Source organism: Balaenoptera borealis (genome assembly GCF_965194805.1).
Source record: "Balaenoptera borealis genome assembly, chromosome: 17".
Classification (NCBI taxonomy): domain Eukaryota; kingdom Metazoa; phylum Chordata; class Mammalia; order Artiodactyla; family Balaenopteridae; genus Balaenoptera; species Balaenoptera borealis.
The window spans coordinates 62,283,503-62,291,446 of NC_138876.1; the positions used below are offsets into that span (position 1 = coordinate 62,283,503).

General features: G+C 30.0%; 1 long non-coding RNA gene across 1 annotated transcript in view; it reads right to left on the reverse strand.

Moving 5' to 3' along the window:
- LOC309614831 overlaps positions 1 to 7,944 on the reverse strand; it is a 63,857-nt gene that overhangs the window by 22,118 nt on the left and 33,795 nt on the right. The window lies entirely within an intron of this gene.

The following is a 7,944-nucleotide window of genomic DNA, read 5'->3' on the forward strand; positions in this document are numbered from 1 at the left end:
AATTACCTCTCTTTGATTCGGCTTTCCCCTAAATGCTGAGTCTATGCCTAAGTGTCCACCAGAGGCCAGGCAGTGGGTTTCTCTTAAAATGTGACATGTCTAAAAGATGATAGCTGAGTTAATAACAATTTCAAGTTAGAAATGTCATAATAAGCATGTGTTTCCATTCATAAAGTATGTCTTGAACACACACAAACTATCTTTTGTCATCTGGTTCTGCCCCATTTCGAAATTATTCTCTGCTGTTAATTAGAAGTGACTACACTTTGATTAATCTCAAACATGTGTCACATATAAACGATGTGGAGAGCTGAATTCAATATTTTTCCCCTTGGAGTAGGCATAGTATTCATAGAAAGGAGACAAATATATTTTTTAAACCTATTGGCAATCTGATATTATCACACTAACAGGATATTATCAATGTAACATATTCTAGTTTATTTGAAGTATTAAGTTCACAGAAGAACCTAATTATAAGTATATTTTAGATTGCAAATGTAAAACTGAAGAGGACTTCTCTCTCATGTTGTTATGCTTCTAAAACTCTCATTCCTGGAATCTGTTTTTTCACCTTGAGAATTCACCTGATCTTGGTCCCTGTTTGGTTTTTTATTTAACTCTTTTGACAACAGCTTCCCAATACCCGCAAACTCACAGTAGACAAATACACATGGATTTTGCTTAGAGAAAGCAAAAGTTCAATTAACAAGGGAAAAATGTCTCTTTGGCTTAATTTGAATTATTATTATTATTATAGGATATGTACTAAAACACTCATTTTTCAAAGTGCTAATTAAATTTCCATAAATGCACTAAGCCTTTAACCAGGTTATAAAAGAAAAATTATATGATAAAGTAGTTGTGATTTAAGAAACAATGATTCCAGTTAGGTTTTTCTGTTCAACTTTCTAACCAAAAATGGTTTTCTTTCTTATTACACAGCCTGCAGTAATAAGTGAAATATAATCCTAATTAATTTTTCCTACAGCTGTATATAAATCAATAGCTGCAACATCCCAAAGGAAACACACACTGCAGTCCTCTGGTTTTCTAATGAATGCAAATAGAATGACCTTTTTCTGACAACTATGAATATTGTTCCACAATTTTACCATTAAAATTGCTGCTATCAGCAATTCATACAGCAAACATGGAGACTACAATAGTTGTAAATAACTATTCATTATGGTAAGAAAGGAATGGAAAACACTAAGCCTAAGTTATGCAACTTTTAAGCCTCAGCCTGATTTTTATATTTCATTTTTTTGTTTGTTTGTTTTCCACATATGATCATAGCATTTATTTATACTTCTGACTCATTGTAGAATTTTTTAGTTTTTAAAATTTTTTTGAATTTAATTTTTATTCTATATCGGAATATAGTTGATTTACAATACTGTATTAGTTTCAGGTGTACAACAAAGTGATTCAGTGACACATATATATATGTCCTTTCTTTTTCAGATTCCTTTCCCATATAGGTTATGACAGAATATTGAGTAGAGTTCCCTGTGTTATACAGTAGGTCCTTGTTGATTATCTATTTTATATACAGTAATGTGTATATGTTAATCATTTTGATATGGAAATTCTGTCTTACATATAACCAGTCATCACTTAAATTCTTTCTTCTCTATTCCAGAAGAAAATAAATTAATTCAATGTTTTATATCATTTAACTGAGAAATTCAATATTGAAATATTTTTGCAAATGAAGTAAAATCTCTCAATAAATAATATTATAAAGCTCTAATTACTATATTCAGATTATTAGGAGACTGTGATTATATTCCACCAGAAATACCTCTGTGGAAAATCCTATTGGTGTCCTTACACTATCAAGACACAATACTATTCATGTAATGAGCATGAGATGAATTTAGAAGCTATGAAAACAGATAATGACGTAAGGATGACACCTATGGGAACCTGAGAAAAGGTAAGGAGTAATTCAATTGCATTTTTGTCCATTTTGGCTGAAGAACCACTTTATTTCAAAATGCAATAAAATTGCATGTACTTATGCTAATGCATATTCACTTTCCCATGAAACTTCATTATAGCCATGAAGATGTCTCATTAAGTAGAAGTTAAACTCAGATTTTATAAGAAAAGTAGTTAAGTGTGTTAAACCTAATTCTGCTGATCATCGATCTATATACTGGAAACTCCTGTTGTTCACGAGAGTCAAGAATACGATTTGCCAATAGAATTCAAATATTCATGAAAAATAAGACTCCCCAATTTGCAACAAGTTTCAAAAAGGAACTCACAAGACTACTCCATTTCCACAAAATTCCAAAAATACTTCTTCCATCCCCTATTCTATGATTAATTTATATATCTCTGTACAGGAATGAAGACCACTATCACATAATTATTTGATATCCCAAATATGTATTAGTTTATGTAGACTATATTTATAAAGAGATATTAATTGTCTTTGGTAAGTAGTTGTACCACTATTTTCATATAAAGCCAACTTACTAAACTTTTAAGTCGAGAGCTGTTTTAAACCCCATTCAATTTCTTGAAACTGTTAAGAGAGCTTTTCTGTGAGTGTGGTTTGGCAATATCGGGCATAGATGGCATTTTTTAACTGTATTAAACTATCTCCACTTGATGACATCTGAGGATGTCTATACTCTCACACCTGTAATGCTTTCATGTTCAAAATGAATCCCTGCTACATCTCACTCAATATTGATCTTTAAGGCATTTCTCCCAATCCTTTTCCCAGTGTGGTCACTGAACAGTATCAGAGTTCAATAGGAAGACCAGCTGCTCATCCACTTTTTGCTAAAGCAATTTGTATTATGGATTTATTTTAGCAGTCTACAGTGGCAGTTGTTGTTTTTACTATTTAAATGCTTTGATTATCTGACCTTGCTTACTTTATCTTTCTAAGTGCTATGTGTGGACTTTAAAATTGATCAATAAGTGGGGATTCCTCTACAGGATTATGCTGAAATCAATCTCAATTCAGACTTTTTGTATCTTATGTTTATTACTAGATCCGTCTTAATTGCACTCATTTTGGTAAATAATTTTAAAACCTGTACTTGATTACAGAGGTTAAGTGCCTTCCAAGACCCACACACATTATAAAAATAACCTGTATTCTTTATACATTATTTTATTCATTCTTTTAATATGAAGCAGGAAAGAATTAATTCCTAGATATTTTATTCAAATACCTTTGCATTATAAATAAAAGATCTATTCCATTAGAAGAAAAAATATAGTTACATACATATGTGAATACCTGAAAAATCTTGAAATACATTAATGTGCTATATTAATTGTGATAACTGTGGAACTTCAACAAGCACTGTCTGTATACATATTTTGCACATAAAAGTGTTTATAAGACTTTTCACAGAAAATTTTAATGCTCCCTGGAAGAAAAATCAAAGGAAATTCTCAATATTTGTATCTTTGAAAATCAATGGGAAACAAGCTATAAGCTTGTTGAATATTAAAGAAAAATTTTTCAGTTTCACATTCTCACTACTAAGAAGGGATGCTTTACTCATTTTTTTGGATTAAAAGAGAAGTAAATTAAAACCTTAAAATGCTTTGAATACTTCTTAACTCAAATCTATGAATTTTGTAACCAAAATTCCAAGTTAATTATTAATGATTTTGAATATAGATAAAATTCCTAAAATTAATTATGTAAGACATAAACATTAAGGAATATGAATTATATTGCATAACTATTAAAACTTGTGCTAAATTTTTGGTCTAATTTAATTATATTTCATGCCTCTGGATGTAGTCACATGAAGCTCCTGAATTTTATCTTTGGATCAATTTACTCTAACATTAGATTTTTCAAAGTCATAAATAAAAGAAATGCAGATGGGAGTTTAAAAAAAGGAATTGATGTCATCTTTTTTTAATCCCATTTCCAAAGCCAATCTAATGTCTAAATATCTGTCATCAACTCTTACATAAAATTACAGTGAAATACTTTCTACATATGTAAATGAGAGTATAAAATCTGCAATTTGTTCCAGTGGCCAAAAATGTAAGCAGTAAAGAACTCGAGGTAAATAAACATATGATTATATACAGAAAATGTGCAATATTTTCACCTGTGCAAATACATGTTTTGCTTAAATAATTTTAAAAACTTTCACAGGACTAGAGAAATATCAAATATATCCAATAGGTATATATTCACATTTTCAGACTTTGAAATTATTGGCCAAAATGATTTAGTATTTAACAGCTTTCATTTCAGACTAAATTATAGCCTATTATTACAATAATTTTTCTTCTGCTGCTCACATTAAATAAGATGTAAATTATAAGTGAATAAAAACAAAGCCCTCACAAGATAATTCATCTTAATAAGTACATGTATGAAGTTAGGGTAGGAAAATTAAGATTCCTAAGCACAAAGAGAATGAGGAAGATAAGAAGTTTAATTACCAAATAGTTGCCATAATGATATTTCCAAAAACTGTTACAAAGAGTTTTGTTCCTTTCTACTGTTTGTGGTAGAATAGCACTTGAGAGAAATCATTTTCCAGAAAGTTTTGCATCTCTGTAGATCACAACCTTGGCAAGACATATCCATACTTTCATACTTTTTTCCTCAAGTGGGTAAATGTTAAGAGAGAAGAATCCAAGTTTCATGATGCAGCAACACAAAGCTGGGAAGTGAAAATTATGTTACAGTGGAGTCTTGAAAATATGACTGTAAAAGTTAATCAATAAAATGTCTATTCCTGTCTATTCACCGGAGGCCCCAGCTGCATAGCTTCACTCAATCGATACTACAAATTATTACGATTTCCAGGTTCCCACTGGACATTCAGAACAAATCTTTCAAGTGTAACAGGCTTATACTGAGTATAAGGTGTGTGTTCTCTACATTTAGTTCAAAAAGAGGAGGGGAAAAATAAAATCTAAACCCTAGTTGTTTTTTAATACTTCAGCTTTATGGAACCAGTAACTTACAGGTCACCTTTTAATGTTAAAAAATCTTCCTTTTGATTGCCAAATTTTTTGTATGCTTCTTTTTTAACTGTTTCATATTTAGTTAAGAAATGACTTAACCTAGTAATAGATTTTGGTGATATAGGAACCTGGTTAATTCTGAATGACTATCCCAAAATAAATGAATGAAAGAAATAATCTTGAGTTAAATACTTATCAAAAAGTCACTTGGATACATTATCACTATTAGAGAGAGAAATGTGTGGGACCCTGATTGACAAATATCTCAAATTGTAGCAGATCCCTTAGAATATACATTCAAGTTATTGTTTTCATGACTTATTCCAATGCATTTAAAAAATCATGTTTGAGGTGTTCCATTTTTTCTATTTTTGTAAAATAAAAAAAATCATAATTTCAGAAATGAGTTTCTCTTCATTTTAATAAAAGTTTCAAATTTTTTTTTCTAGTGAGATTCTCTGCTCTCTGCAGCAATATTCTACTGTGACTGCAAATTCTAGAAACTACTCAAGACCTTAAATTTATGCTCCATACATTTTGTTCCTGAATCTTCTAGTCAAAATCCAAAGACTTTTCCAAATAAAGGGATAACTGGTTAAGGGAACTAAGTATAATGCTTGCATGCCTTATGACACCTAACAGGGCCTTTCTTTCTTCTGACTGGTGAGAACTATGGTGTCTGGCACTGCCCCAAACCAGATCAATTGGTAAATTTGATCAATTCATGCCACCTGTCGATTGAGTGGGAAAAAAATCAAAATAAATAAACAGAATTTTTTGTTTGCTAGGCCAAAAAGGCTTTGATTTTTATTTGACATTTAAACAATAGTATATTTTTTCACATATCATAGAGAATATATAGACACGTATATCTAGCATGTACGCACATCCTGTGACAATGTATGTTGAGGCTATATTTGAAAAGAAAGATAAACCTGTTTCTCCTAAGAAACCATTACTGTTTTGATTATGATATTTATCAGTATCTTTAAAATTTAACAACATTTTCTTATGTCTTAATAATATTTCTAATTTACGACTTTTAAAATATTTAATTGCTAAAAACCATTGCAAATAGTTAGACTTCAAAAAAATACTGTTACAATTTTAAATACTCTCTGAGATGATATTTGTATACCTTGCCAGCAGTTTCACATTAAGAGAGAATATCATACTGAATTTCATGATCAAGCTGTGTTGGAAAATAAAATAGATAAATATAGATCAAGCATATAGAACTTAAGTTTGATTTTTATTGTAATTTAACTGGATGAATCAGTGTCTGGTGTATTTACTTATAAAATTCAAGATTGAAAACAGATCTTTTCATGCCAGTTTTCAGATCAAAAATGACATTTTTTTGTGGGTGTACAGAATAACGTGCCTTTATAGTAATGTTTAACTGTAGAAAAAATGTTGGCATTATTTTAATAACAATAAGAACATCAAAAACTGTCATTAGTTTTATATGTGTTCACAACCATTTTTATATATTTCATATTCTCTAACTATATCTTAAGCATAGTATTACCCTAATATAATTTTGCTTTTTAAAAGACCATAATATTTATAACAATAGTACATTACTGTAGCCATTCCCAAAGAAACCTTGCCCAATATGCTTTTAATCCTTGGTACCAATTTCTACCCTTTAATATTTGTTAAATGTGGCTTTTTTGTTGTCTGTGTTCTGGCATCTGACTAAAGTTACATTAATGGCAAACAGCATTTATCATAGTGTTTAATTTTATTTAGAAACACATAAAATGTCATCCGAGATTTTATAATTATTTTTAGTGTTTTGTCATATTAAATCATTGGATTAAAACAGAAATAAATTGCTCATGAATAAATTTCAAAAATTTTACCTTTATATTTTAATATGCTTTATAAACTATAAATCAAAAAAGAATTTTAATGTTTATCATATGTAATATTTTGAAATCCTCTTGATAGATATATCAAGATAAGCAGTAAGTAGTGTAAGTTTAGAATTTGACTTCCAAAGATCAGTTAATATCAAATACACATTTTAGTTTTGGCCTCAGGACTGTGTTCAAAGGTATGAGTGACGAGGGAAAGAAAACATTAGATGTGTATGCTTTATCTAACTGCAATTACTCAATTTAACCAAAGTTCAGTGAGTAAAGTGTAATTCTTGACAAATAGAGACAGAGAGAGGGACAGAGAGAGATTCATCTGGGCTATGCTACTTTCACAATTATTTTTAAAAACAGACTAACAAAATGAAGCAAAAGGCAGAGAAGATAGAATACTTAATTATCAGAACACTCAAAAAAAGAAACTAACGTTTATTTGAATAGTAAATGACAAAATCTGAGAACATTGCAGAGATATAATAATTACATAAAGATTTAGATGATAAAAACAGAAATTAAATACTAGGTGTTTCACTAAGAACAATTTTCATGAATGTTTCAAAACAGCATAGATCTTTATTACTTTTCGTCATAGTTCCTTACATGCCTCAATGGTCTGACCAAAAATTTTCTACTCTAAACGTCTCTCAATTTAATACTGTCTTGCTTAGAGCTGCTACTTTAACAAAAAGAAAGGCAACAAGAGCCATATGTAACCTTTGGACTCCAAAAGGAGAAAGATGAGAATGCCATTGGCAGATAGGTGCTACAGAAACACAGCGTATTCTTTGCCTTGAATCCTACCTTGAACATTTCTTGATAGTTAACAAGAAAGTTGACTGCCACGTCATTACTTAGAATCTGGAATAGGACAGTTACCGTTTTCAATATGTGCTGTTTCAGTTAAGAGATGTTGGAAATTTAAAGTTTATCTATTTTGGAACGAACAATGTATTGAACAAGCTAGTATATTTACACATAACCTTTTGCAAGACAGAGAGAATTAAATATTTAGCAGCTAAAGTCAAAAGGACTGACTTGATTTCAGTTTGTAAAGTAAAACTTTCTGAAATACTAAAAAACAACTCAC